General features: G+C 43.7%; 1 protein-coding gene across 5 annotated transcripts in view; it reads left to right on the top strand.

Annotated features, from left to right (window-relative positions):
* LOC126253108 (heat shock factor protein) overlaps positions 1-12,937 on the top strand; it is a 152,085-nt gene that overhangs the window by 114,081 nt on the left and 25,067 nt on the right. The gene's annotated exons all lie outside the window — the stretch shown is intronic.

Here is a 12,937-nt window from a genome sequence, read left to right as displayed (position 1 = left end):
CTTTTAGTACTATTCAAGTAGAAACCATTTGTTGTGCTCTGCAACGGTAGTAATTAGATATTGTCATTAAATGTACAAGGAACATTTAAGTTAAGCATTTTACATTAAAGAGTTATAGTAAAATGAACTAATGTGTTTTGTGTGTTGTAACTGATCAACTTCCTCATGAAGTAAATCTAGACTTGCTATGATACACAGAGAATTTCAGGCTGCACAAACACTTGATTTGGCTGCAGTTTGATGACCACAGACCTAATTCCTATAGGAGTGGAGATACAAGCAGAAAAGGTTTTTTCACCCCTGACTAGTAGACTGCCCTGCATGACAGGCATGTTGATTGGCTATTATTGGCATGCCTTTCAGGGCATGGCTGAGCAGAGGGTGGGGGGTGGAGGAGATGGATATTGAGAGGAGGGAGGAGATGGACATTCAGAGGGGGAGGAGGAGATGGACACAGAGAGAGACTTTTATAGATCTCCTGCCTCAGGAACAGTAGTGACAGAACATTTGAGGATAAACGTGGAGAATGTTTCTGTGATCATATTGTAGCATTAGGTGGAGACCACAATGTAGCAGCGACAGAGTTGGAGACTCAAGTGACGGGGGCAGGTGGTAGTGACAGGGAATCATGTGAAATTGTTCTAAATGTTGTATCCAAAAATTACCTTGAGCAGTTGATCAAAGAACTGATTTGTGAAGGTAACATCTTAAACCACCTGTTGGCAAACAGATCTGAACTTTTCCACTCTATTAGCATAACACAGGGAGTCAGTGATTGTTTCCAGCACTAACACCATTGAGTATCAATGGACAAAGTTCAAGAGGATTGTACAATATGCGTTAGACATGTATGTGCCACCCAAAGCTGTGAGGAATGGAAAAGACCCATTGTGGTTAAACAGCCATGTTAGAAAGCTTCTATGAAAGCAAAGAGAGCTTCATTGCAAACCTAGACATAGCCAAAGCTTCACAGACAAAAGAATTAAATGAAGCCAAAATTATTGTAAGGAAAGCCATGTTTGAAGTGTTCAGTGAATTCAAAAGTAAAATTCTGTCCACCAACAGCATATGTCTGCTTGTGTCTGTATATGTGTGGATGGATATATATATATATATATATATATATATATATATATATATATATATATATATGATTATAATAGTGGGAAACATTCCACGTAGGAAAAATATATCCAAAAACAAAGATGATGTGACTTACCAAATGAAAGTGCTGGCAGGTCGACAGACACACAAACATACACACAAAATTCAAGCTTTCGCAACAAACTGTTGCCTCATCAGGAAAGAGGGAAGGAGAGGGAAAGACGAAAGGATGTGGGTTTTAAGGGAGAGGGTAAGGAGTCATTCCAATCCCGGGAGCGGAAAGACTTACCTTAGGGGGAAAAAAGGACGGGTATACACTCGCACACACAAACATATCCATCCACCGTGTCTGTATATGTGTGGATGGATATGTTTGTGTGTGCGAGTGTATACCCGTCCTTTTTTCCCCCTAAGGTAAGTCTTTCCGCTCCCGGGATTGGAATGACTCCTTACCCTCTCCCTTAAAACCCACATCCTTTCGTCTTTCCCTCTCCTTCCCTCTTTCCTGATGAAGCAACCATTGGTTGCTAAAGCTTGAATTTTGTGTGTATGTTTGTGTTTGTTTGTGTGTCTGTCGACCTGCCAGCACTTTCATTTGGTAAGTCACATCATCTTTGTTTTTATATATATATGTTGTGATGAAATGCTTCTGATCAATAACATTAGTACGATCTCTCTCACACACACACACACACACACACAGATATATATATATATATGTGTGTGTGTGTGTGTGTGTGTGTGTGTGTGTGTGTGTGTGTGAGAGAGAGAGAGAGAGAGAGAGAGAGAGAGATCGCACTAATGTTATTGATCAGAAGCATTTCATCACAACCTCACCTCCCTTTTCTTCCAACACCAGTATTTGGAATGGAAATTTCCTCACTGACCACCACCACCACCACCACGACCACCACCACCTGAGTGTACTTTAGTGATATTGTTTACAGCAGTAGTAATAAATGAAAAACTAATATGAATATTAAGATTCGGTTTTCCATCGACGACAAAGTTGTTACAGACGAAGCACAGGTTTGAATTATGGAACAATGGGGAAGGAAACTGACCTTGCCCTTTTGAATGCAACCATCCTTGCCTAACCTTTTGGCAATTTAGAGAAACCAGAAAACCTAGATTTTGATTTGACCTGCTGTCCTTTCAAAAAAATAACCAGTGTCTTACACAGCATCATTTCACTTGGTATTGGTAGCAGTAACATAGCAACAACAACTACTTTGAAATGCAGTTTGGAAAGAAAAAGGTATAGAACAGAAAAAGTAGCTTTTCATTTTTATTTTATCACACTATGCAAATGATCACATCTGATTAGAAAAAAATTAAGGCAGTATGGCTAACTGACCGAAAAGAAGCAAACATAATATTGTCAGGTAGAAGAGGGTGTAGGTAGATGAATGATGAACACTAACTTCACTTAACAAAGGTTTAGTCAGCACTTGCACATACAAGAGAGCGAAGCGAACTGCCTCCGGCCAGAACACATATGGTATATGTACAGCTACAAAACATTTCAATGAATGATTCTTGTCAGTTGTGTTTATACTTATAGAATAAACTCGAACCAAATATAGAAATTAAAATTTTTCAGTTCAGGTGATGTTTGAACTCACAACCCTCCATGCAGCAGTTCAGTATCATAACCACTACACTATAACGACTGTGTTACTCAGCTTCTTCTGCGACATTGCTCCCTCCTTAACAGAACAGCGTCTCGGTGTTAAGTCATCCTCGGGAACGAGTCATTGGTCCTGCATACTCCCACTCCCGATGATTGATGTTCGCCCTGACGGTGATCTTGTTAGAACTTTCCTTGCTACTACGTTCTTCGTTACCTTTCCGCTTGTTGCCTGTCACTGGAACTTCGAATTTACCCTGTGTAGCAGGATCCTTATATGGCTTCATTCAAAGGACATGGGCTGTATCTCTGATCTTTCGTTGTCTTGTGTCGGGGTCGAAATCTTTAACTTCATAGGTAACTTCAAACAACTGTCTTACAACCTTATAAAGTCCAAAGTAGTGCCTGAGGAGCTTCTCAGAGAGGCCAACCTTCTGAACAGGAGTGAAGATCCAAACGAGGTCACCAGGCTGGTAGACAACAGAGCAGTGGCTCGCGTCATACCTTTGGCGATCGTTTCCTTGAGCCTGCAGCGTGCGGAGTTGAGCTAACTGCCGAGCTTCCTCAGCTCTGGTTAACACCTGGCCGATGTAGTCGTCGTCCGCGTCATCAGGATGTAACGGAAACACAGTGTCCATCGCCATTGTTGCCTCACGCCCATGCACCAGGATAAATGGCGTAAATCCTGTGGTGTCTTGTTTGGTGGTGTTGTAGGCAAACGTCACAAAAGGTGGCACCTCACCCCAGATGCTCTGTTCAACATTGACGAACATTGATAGCATGTCGGCCAAGGTCGTATTACAGCATTCAGTAAGCCCGTTCGTTTGCAGATGGTAGGCAGTCGTCATGTGATGAGTAATGTTGCACCGACAGTTTATCTCTGTCACAAGATTCAATTGAAAAACTTTTCCCTCGATCCGTAATTAACAACCTTGGGGCACCATATTTTAATACAATGTCTTCTACAATGAATTTGGTTTCCTCGAATGCTTCAGCTGTTTTCACGGCTTTTGTAATGGCATAGCATGTCAGATAATCAGTGAAAACAATAATCCATCTATTGCCACCAGCAGACGTTGGAAGCCGTCTGAGGAGGTCAATCCCAACATGCTGGAAAGGCATTTCAGCTGGTGGAATTGGTATGAGTTGGCCAGGTGGTTTCTGAGGAACTGCCTTTCTCCTCTGGCACTCTCAACAGTGCGACGCATAGTGACGGACACTCCTAAATAAACTTGGCCAGAAAAATCTCTTGCAGATACTATTTCATGTCTTAATAAATCCTAAATGTCTGGCCTCAGGTGTGTCATGGAATTTCTGTAGAACATCTAAGTGCATGTGTTTAGGAATCACTGGTAGCCACCTCTTTCCAAACGGATCAAAGTTTTTCTTGCAAAGTAATCCATTAACTACCTTAAATTGTCCTTTCACATCCTTTGACTGATTTAAGGCAAGCATAATTTGAGATACCTTGGCATCCTTCTTTTGCTTAGCAGAGAGATCCTGGAGTGCAGCGAGACAGTCACTGTCTTCATCAAAGTCTTGATGGTCTTGCACAGTGTTTCTTGAGAGACAGTCGGCATCTTGGTGTTTTCTTCCACTTTTGTACACTATGGTAATGTCATACTCTTGAAGACGTAGTGCCCACCTGGCGAGTCGTCCTGTTGGATCCTTAAGACCTGCCAATCAACAAAGTGAATGATGGTCTGTAACAACTGTGAATGGCCTTCCATAGAGATACTGACGAAATTTGCACATGGCCCAGATCACAGCAAGACATTCTCTTTCTGTAGTTGAGTAGTTTCTCTCGGTTTTTGTAAGTGCCCTAGAAGCATAGGCTATAACCTTCTCTTTTCCATCCCAAATCTGCACCAGAACAGCACCCAATCTCATACCCACTGGGGTGTGTGTGTAGTTCTGTAGGTGCTCTCTCATCACACAGACCAAGTACAGGGTCAGTCGTCAGGGCTGTTGAGCACCACCCCAGATAAATTTAACATCGGCTTTTAGCAACTCTTGGAGTGGCCTGGCTTTGATACAAAAGTCTTTGCTAAAACAACAGTAATAAGAACATAATCAGAGGAAGCTTTTCACATCTCTAATACTTTTAGGAATAGGAAATTCTGTTATAGATCTCACCTTTTCTGGGTCTGGCCGCACACCTTTGTTTGACACAAGGTGTCCAAATATTTTGATTTCTTTGCTCCAGAGAGACACCTTCTTGGATTATGTTTCAGTCCGCCTTGTTGGAGATACTTAAGAATGGCACTCAGTCTTTTTACGTGTCAAATGTCTATGAGAACACCATAATGTCATCTAAATAACAAAGACACATCGTCCACTTCGTATGACTTAGAAGATTATCCATCATCCGTTCAAAAGTTGCTGGTGCATTACACAAACCAAATGGCATGACCTTAAACTTATACAGGCCCTCAGGGGTGATGAATGCAGTTTTCTCAAGATCAGCCTCATCTACTTCAATTTTCCAGTATCTCGAGTACATGTCAATGGTTGAGAAAAACTTAGCCCCCTTCAGGCAATCTAGTGTATCGTCAATTCATGGTAGAGGGTAAACATCCTTTTTAGTTATCTTATTAAGCTTCCTGTAATCAACACAAAAGCACCAATTGCCATCCTTCTTCCTGACGAGGACCACTCGTGACGACCGTGGGCTCTGCGAAGGCTGAATGATGTCATTCTTCATCATTTTCTCTACCTCGCTGCGAATTATTCGACGCTCCATTGCTGACACACAGTATGCTCTCTGGCTTACTGGTTGATGGTCTCCAGTGCTAATCCGGTGCTTCACTGTTGATTTGTCTAATTTGCTCTTCACCTATGGATTGAAGCATTCAGAGAGCTCTTGACGAATGCTAAGTGGCTTCTTCTGTTGTTCCTTAGTGAGATTTGGTGATAGTCGAGCTAGAAGATTTTGTCTCGTAGTGATAGCGCTAATTTCGCACGCAGTCTGGGCATGGGAGGTTTCTATGACGTTCGGCTGTTCTGCAATTAATGGCTCAGTGTTTGCTACACACATTCGTCTTGGAAGGATCTGTGGTTCTCGGCGACACTTAACTATCCACAATTCACTGAATCTGTTCTTAAATGAGACGTCAGAGGCTGGGATGACCAAGTTATTCTTCAGTGGTATGCTTCTCTTACATTCCACTGCAAGATCCATGGGTTGATGCATGGCATCACACATGACGGCTACCTTTCTAGCATTCGCTGCAGGAATGATCCGTTCATCCAGCACACACAGTCTCCACACACTTGGATGCGCATCTTCCTGTCCACAGTATGTCATCTCATCTAGCATAATCTTCGAGCAACCACAATCTATAATTGCCTGAGAAGCTTTCAAAAAGTCCCATCTGAGAATGTCATGACTACACTCATATAAGATGATGAATTCTAAGGGCTGTGTATGGCCACTTATACCCACACAAATGACACAGGTTTTACATATTTCCCATTAGCCACCTTCAGCAGAGATGTTTTGTTGTTGACGAATGTGGTTTTCTACAACTGGTGATGGTACTTCTCCAAACTGACTTAATATGATGCTCCAGAGTCCACAAGAGCCTGGGCTGGTCGGCCATCCATGAGGATATCGATGTAGTTTCCTATCATGTTTGTAGTGACCAACGGCAGAGGATTTTTCTCTTCAGCAGCCTCACCTCCAAGGAAGGTCACACCCTTTAGTTTTCCAGGTTACGGTGGCTGGGTGATCAGCTGGAGCTTCTAAACGGTGATGGAGACCTTGATCGGTGTGTTGGGGAGTGACCTCTCCAGTGGCTAGCCTGCAGCAATGGCGACCTACATTGTCCTGTACCCACATCTTCTTGTTCATCTTTGTCATCCCAGAGTTGGTGTCGGCTAAGATCGGTCTGCTGTCTTCTGGCGAGGGCATCATCAAATATCCGCTGCCTTTATCGACATTAGCGCACCACATGTCCCGGTCGTCCACAATGGAAACATACTGGTTGGTTATCCTGGGTCCTCCAGACGTCAGTCTTCCTTGGTGCCCAAACAGGTTCCTCATGTGGCATTGTAGGAACGTAACTTCACTTGGATCTCAACTTTTTCACAGTTTTAAAGGGAAATGAAGGACAAGAGATTGGGTTCAATGTCTGTTCCACTTCCTCCCTTGTGACCTCTTGAAGTGTCTCGGTTTTCTGCTCGCTATGCAATCCAAATGCCTTCTGAATTTCCTCTCTCACTATCTGACGAAGAACACTTGTGAAATCAGTTTCTTCCTCCATCGCAGACATTGATACGACGTTTGGAAGCTGATCAAACATCTTGCGTGTAATTCATTTTTGATGCATTGTCTCGATATACTGGCACCATTTTATGAAGTCATCTGCTGTCGAAACCTCCATCATTAGTAAGACTTGATACCTGTCTTCAGTAACACCTTTCATGGGATGTGCACTGTGTCTTAGTGACCACTTCCGCATCTTCCTGTCATTGCCCCAGGTTTCAGCAGCAAAGACGTGTGCCATGCACTCTTGTCAGCATCGTACCGTTCATCCGGAACCTGGACTTGACCTTAATGACGATCCACTCACTGTAGTGGAGACATATAAATTCCTTGGAATGGTTTTCGACGCTTGATTGACTTGGCTCCCTCATCTTCGCCAGCTTAAGCAGAAGTGCTGGCAGTACCTCAATGCCCTCCATTGCCTGAGCAACACCAATCGGGGTGCAGATCGCTGTACGCTGCTGCAGCTCTACAGAGCCCTCGTCAGTCCCGAATTGACTATGGGAGTGTGGTTTATGGTTCGGCAGCACCTTCAGCATTGTATTTACTCGACCCTGTGCACCACTGTGGGGTTCAATTAGCGACAGGAGCTTTTAGGACAAGTCCGGTGACCAGCGTACTGGTGGAGGCTGGTGTCCCTCCACTGCAGATCAGACATGCGCAACTGCTCGCCAGTTACGCAGCACACATTCATAGTTCCCCTGAGCATGCGAATAACCGTCTCCTTTTCCCACCTGTGGCAGTCCATCTCCGGCATCGGCAGCCCAGATCGGGGCTAACGATTGCGGTTTGTGTGCGGTCCCTTATCTCAGAACTGGAGGCCTTCCCTTTACCACCTCTACTTGCGGTCCGTTCACGTATGCCTCCATGGTGTACACCTCGGCCGCAGCTTCGTCTGGACCGTTTGCATGGCCCTAAGGACTCTGTTAAGCCCGCCGCTCTCCGCTGTCACTTCCTTTCGCTTCTTGACATGTTCCGGTGCTCTGAAGTGGTTTACATTGATGGCTGAATGGCTGATGATCACATTGGCTTCACATATGTTCATGGAGGACATATTGAGCAGCACTCTGTGCCAGTTGACTGCAGTGATTTCACTGCAGAGCTGGTGGCCATATCTTGTGCTCTCGAGTACATCCGCTCATGCCCTGGCAAGTCGTTTCTCCTGTGTACTGACTCATTGAGCAGCCTACAAGCTATCGACCAGTGCTACCCTCACCACCCTCTGGTAGCATCCATTCAGGAGTCCATCTATGCCCTGGAACAGTCCTGCCGTTCCGTGGTGTTTGTGTGGACCCCAGGACACATCAGAATCCGCAGAAACGAACTTGCTGACAGGCTGGCCAAACAGGAGACGCGGAAACCGTTTCTGGAGATAAGCATCTCCGAAGCTGACCTGCATTCTGTCTTACACCGCAGGGTTTTCCTGCTTTGGGAGACGGAATGGCACAACAGCACGCACAACAAACTGCGTGTCATTAAGAAGACTATGAATGTGTGGAAGTCTTCCATGCAGGCCTCTCGCAGGGAATAAGTTGTCCTATGCCAGTTCTGCATTGGCCATAAGTGGCTAATGCATAGTTTCCTACTCTGTCGCAAGGACCCACCTCAGTGTTGCTGTGGCTCCCAAATGACAGTCGTCCACCTCTTGCTGGACTGCCCACTTTGAGCCGCTCTGCGGCAGACTTTTAACTTTCCCAGCACCCTGCCTTCAGTGTTGGGCGACAATACCTCCACAGCAGCTTTAGTTTTACGTTTTATCCTTGAGAGTGGGTTTTATACTTCTATGTAGGTTTTAGCGCATGTCCTTTGCCCCTCTGTGTCCTCCACCTTAGTGCTTTTAGGGTGGAGGTTTTAATGTGTTGCAGAGTGGCTGGCTTTCCCTTTTTATTCTTGTGATTGGCCAGCCACCGTAATCTGCTTTCACGTTTTACTCTCTTCTGTTTCTAGCGTCTCTCTGTTGTTTTCTTGGCCTCTTTTTTTACTTTTAGTGTTCGTTGCCTTCTCTTTGTTCTTGTGGCTTTTCCTTTCCTTCTGTTTTGTGTTATATGTTTCGTCCATTTTATTCTCTCACTTGTGGCATTGTTTTATTAGGAACAAGTGACTGATGACCTCGTAGTTTGGTCCCTTTCCTGCCTTTAAAGCAGCCAACCTCATCCTCCCTCTCTAAGTCTACATCTATACTCCACAAGCCACTTTGTAGTGTATGGCAGAGGGCCCTTGGTGTACCACTCACACTAACCTCCTTTCCTGTTCCAAGTTGTGAAGGGTTCACAGAAAGATGATGGCAGGTAAACTTTCTTGTGGGCCCAGTTCTCTGTAACTTTATCCTCGTGGTCTTTTTGTGATATATACACAGGAGGAAGCAATACATTTGCTGACTATTCTAGGAATGTACATTCTTGGAACTTTAGCAGTCGACCACACCTTGATGTAGTGATGTAGAATGCCGCTCTTGCAGCATCTGCCCCTGGAGATGCTTCCATGCTTACTGAATGAAACTGTAACAAAATGCGCTATTCTTCTTTGGAGCTTCCTATTTTCTTTATCAATCCTATCTGATACGGATACCACGGTGACAGGCAGTATTCAAGTTGGATTGAATGAAGGCTTCATAAGTTACATCCTTTGCCGACCGATTACATTTTCTCATTATTCTTCCAAGGAATCTCAGGCTAGCGTCTACCTTCCCTACGATTAATTTGATGCATACTCCTAGATATTTTGTGGAAGTAATTGCTTCCAGTGATTGTTCTGCGATTGTAACCCATTGTATAATTGAATAAAGTTATTTACACCTTTGCTTATCAATGTTTGACTTGGGCTTTCCAAGCCTGCCCCTTGTCATAGAAACCTGTGTGTGCAGATTGAAACATCCAGGTGCAAAGCAGTTCTTTGTACCTTACATGACTGCAGACACAAGGGATTTCAGAAACCATTACAGGCATACATTTTCAGGAAAACTTAATGCATTTGCTCATTAACTTGTTGTTAATTATAAATATATTCGTTGTGATAATAAAATTAATGGGTCACATTTGTGAAGCATATATTCCAAAAAATGCACCTTGGGGAAAAAAACTGCACGTTTCCAGCTCACAGCTAAGGCCATTCTCCAGGAGATGTTGGGAAAGTAACTGGAGGTTCTGGAATTGCTTGGAATGTTAGCTTGATGTCATCCAGGTAATTGATGCAGCAGGCAATGTCCGGAATCAACTGCTCTAAATACTGTTGATAAATTATGGTGCAGGCAAATTTCCAACAGGCAAGTTATAAAACTGGCAGAGCCCACAGGAAGTATTGAAGACTGAGGAAGTCCGAGAAATTGCATCCAGTAGCAGCTGCAGGTAGGCATAGTGCAAGTCTATTTGTCAAAAATGCTGACTACCGACGATTTCATCAAGAACTCTCCAGCTTTGGCATTGGATAAGAATCTGATGCACATTACATAATGTGACCATCTGTTTAAAGTTAGCACATGGCACCATCGAGCTTCTGAGTCACAATCAAAGGGGTAGCCCAATGACTTGACGAAATAGAAGAAATGATGCCTTGATCCAGCCAACACTGCAACTCGGCCATTACCTTCTCGTGCATGGAGAAGGGAATGATCAGGAGGGTGGCAGAATTTAAGTACTGTCAACGGCTTGAGAGAAACATGTCCCTTGAAATTTTCTGCCCATCTAAAAGTATTCTCAGACAGCGAACTGTATGTGACCACAGTAAGGAGTCCAAATCGTGAAAAGGTACAGATTGAGACACTAAATGCACTTCCTTCATCTGGAAGTCAAAAACAGGAAAAGCATCAGGCCAGAAAATATTTTGCACTAACAGTGAATTGACCACTAACTGTCTAAGTCGCCATTCCACTTCCTTGTAAACACAGAGACGGAGAATCGCCTACGCAGAAGAATACATTGTTTACTATAAGAGACAACCTGACTAAGCAACCATTGGTACTCTGGGCATCCCAAGAGCCTGTATGTATCTAAATTAATGAGGCTGACAGTTACTCCCATGTCTAACTGAAATCTGACTGGTCACCAATCCACTACTAACATCTGTAAAATACACCGGGGCAACACGTGGGGCATCAAAGACGACCCCAGAGTCCAGTGAAAACACAGGGGTGTCTGAAAACTGACTTGCAGCCCACCGCCTGTCACAGACAATTGCATACCCCACACGTGGCGTCCATTTGCAGGCAGTCATGTCAAACATGCAGCAAATCATACTTGGGACAGAACTACTGGCTCACCCAACAAGCAGAAGGACAATGATGCTGAGGACCTAAAAACTGTCGTGAACATGAATTACATGGCTGTGATTGTCATTAACCTGCCAAACTTGACAAGGGCAGAGGTGTGTGGTACTGTAACGCTACTGCACCGGAATCATTAATGGTGGCAATACACAGTGACTCTGCGGCAGTTGAGGTTGCTTGGGGCACCCCGTGGAACAGTGGCACCTAATTCAGTCACCTGCCAATTGTCTAAAAGGACATGTCTTGCTACCACGGTAAGTTCATGCAATTCTGCAATGTGGGCAATGTCGACTAATGAAGGGTCGGACAAGGTTAACTCCTTCGTCTGAACCTTGATATTGGGAGCTAACAGGACAATCACATCCCAAATTAGTGACTTGCATAAGGGATAGCACATTTGTAATACTCAAACTGACACTTCACGAGAGACACGACAAATCAGTGATCCATGACGCATACAACTGGCCAGGGAGCATGTAGTGCTGGTTAAACTGCAACCATGCCAGCATCACATGGGTTTGATGTCCGAAGTACAGCAAAAGCAACATAAAAAGCTCATCAAAGGGAAGCTTGTCAGGCTCAGCGGAGGTCTTATGATTTTTGACAACTTTGTATAAACCCATGCTACTGGATAACAACAGAGCGCTATTATCAACTAGATTGACGATGTGCCTTACATTGCAGTGCAGTAAGAACTGTCACAGGTAATTCTACTACCTTTTTTGTAGACACATTGAAACCAGCAAATGGTGTTGGGAGTGGCAGAGGCTGAGAAACGAACTGCACAACAGTTGTCTGTTCTATAAATTGAAACTCTTACAGGTAAAAGGACTATCAGATGAGAAGATTCTGAAAACCCATGCAGTGAATTTGAATTTTCCAGTGATGATGATAATGAGGAGATAGACATCACTGAAAACTCAGAACAACATGAAGATGATGAGAGTTATGACGAATCCCTTGACAAAGAAGGAAAAGAACAATGTAGCACAAATTGATTTGAGTGTGACTTATTGTTTTCTTGTAATGGGAGTTAAATATGGTCTATAGTCCTTCAGGAAAGACGACCAGGGATCTACAAGGTACTCGATTAGGAACTATGATAATGAAAAGTCTTGTTTCTTGTTGTTCTCTTGTGTTCCCCTCATTGAGAAATGTGTATGTGGACCAACAAGGAAGGTCAAATCTCTTACAAGGACTGAAAAGATATAGATTTGCACAAAATAAAAAAGTTTCTTGATGTTCTGAATCTGAGTGGTTTTACAAGTTCAGAAATGGAGGTATCAGTCAGCTATGGAGTGTTGAGGATGGCTGATCACTGTTTGGTGAATTTATGTCTCACAACCGCTTCCATGCTCTTCTAAGGCATTGCACTTTGACACTGCAGCACCCTGACATTAATATAGGGCAAGTGATGTGGGAAACTACCCTGAGGGATGCCTGTGTTCAGGTTGGTGCTTGACTGTGGATGAACAGTTGGTCACATTTCAAGGTTGTCATCCATTTTGACAATACATGCTATCGAGACCTGGTACAGGGTGAGGCATAAAGGATGAACGGTTTTCAAATGAACAATACATCATTAGTAATGCTTCAAAAAAAATTTTAACTACAGAATAACATTCAAATAATATTGCTATTTAACAAAATTAATGCTTGAAAACATCATCTCCCA

The sequence above is a fragment of the Schistocerca nitens genome, chromosome 4, assembly GCF_023898315.1.
Source record: "Schistocerca nitens isolate TAMUIC-IGC-003100 chromosome 4, iqSchNite1.1, whole genome shotgun sequence".
NCBI classification, from domain to species: Eukaryota; Metazoa; Arthropoda; class Insecta; order Orthoptera; family Acrididae; genus Schistocerca; species Schistocerca nitens.
This window is presented reverse-complemented; position numbering and strand designations above follow the sequence as displayed.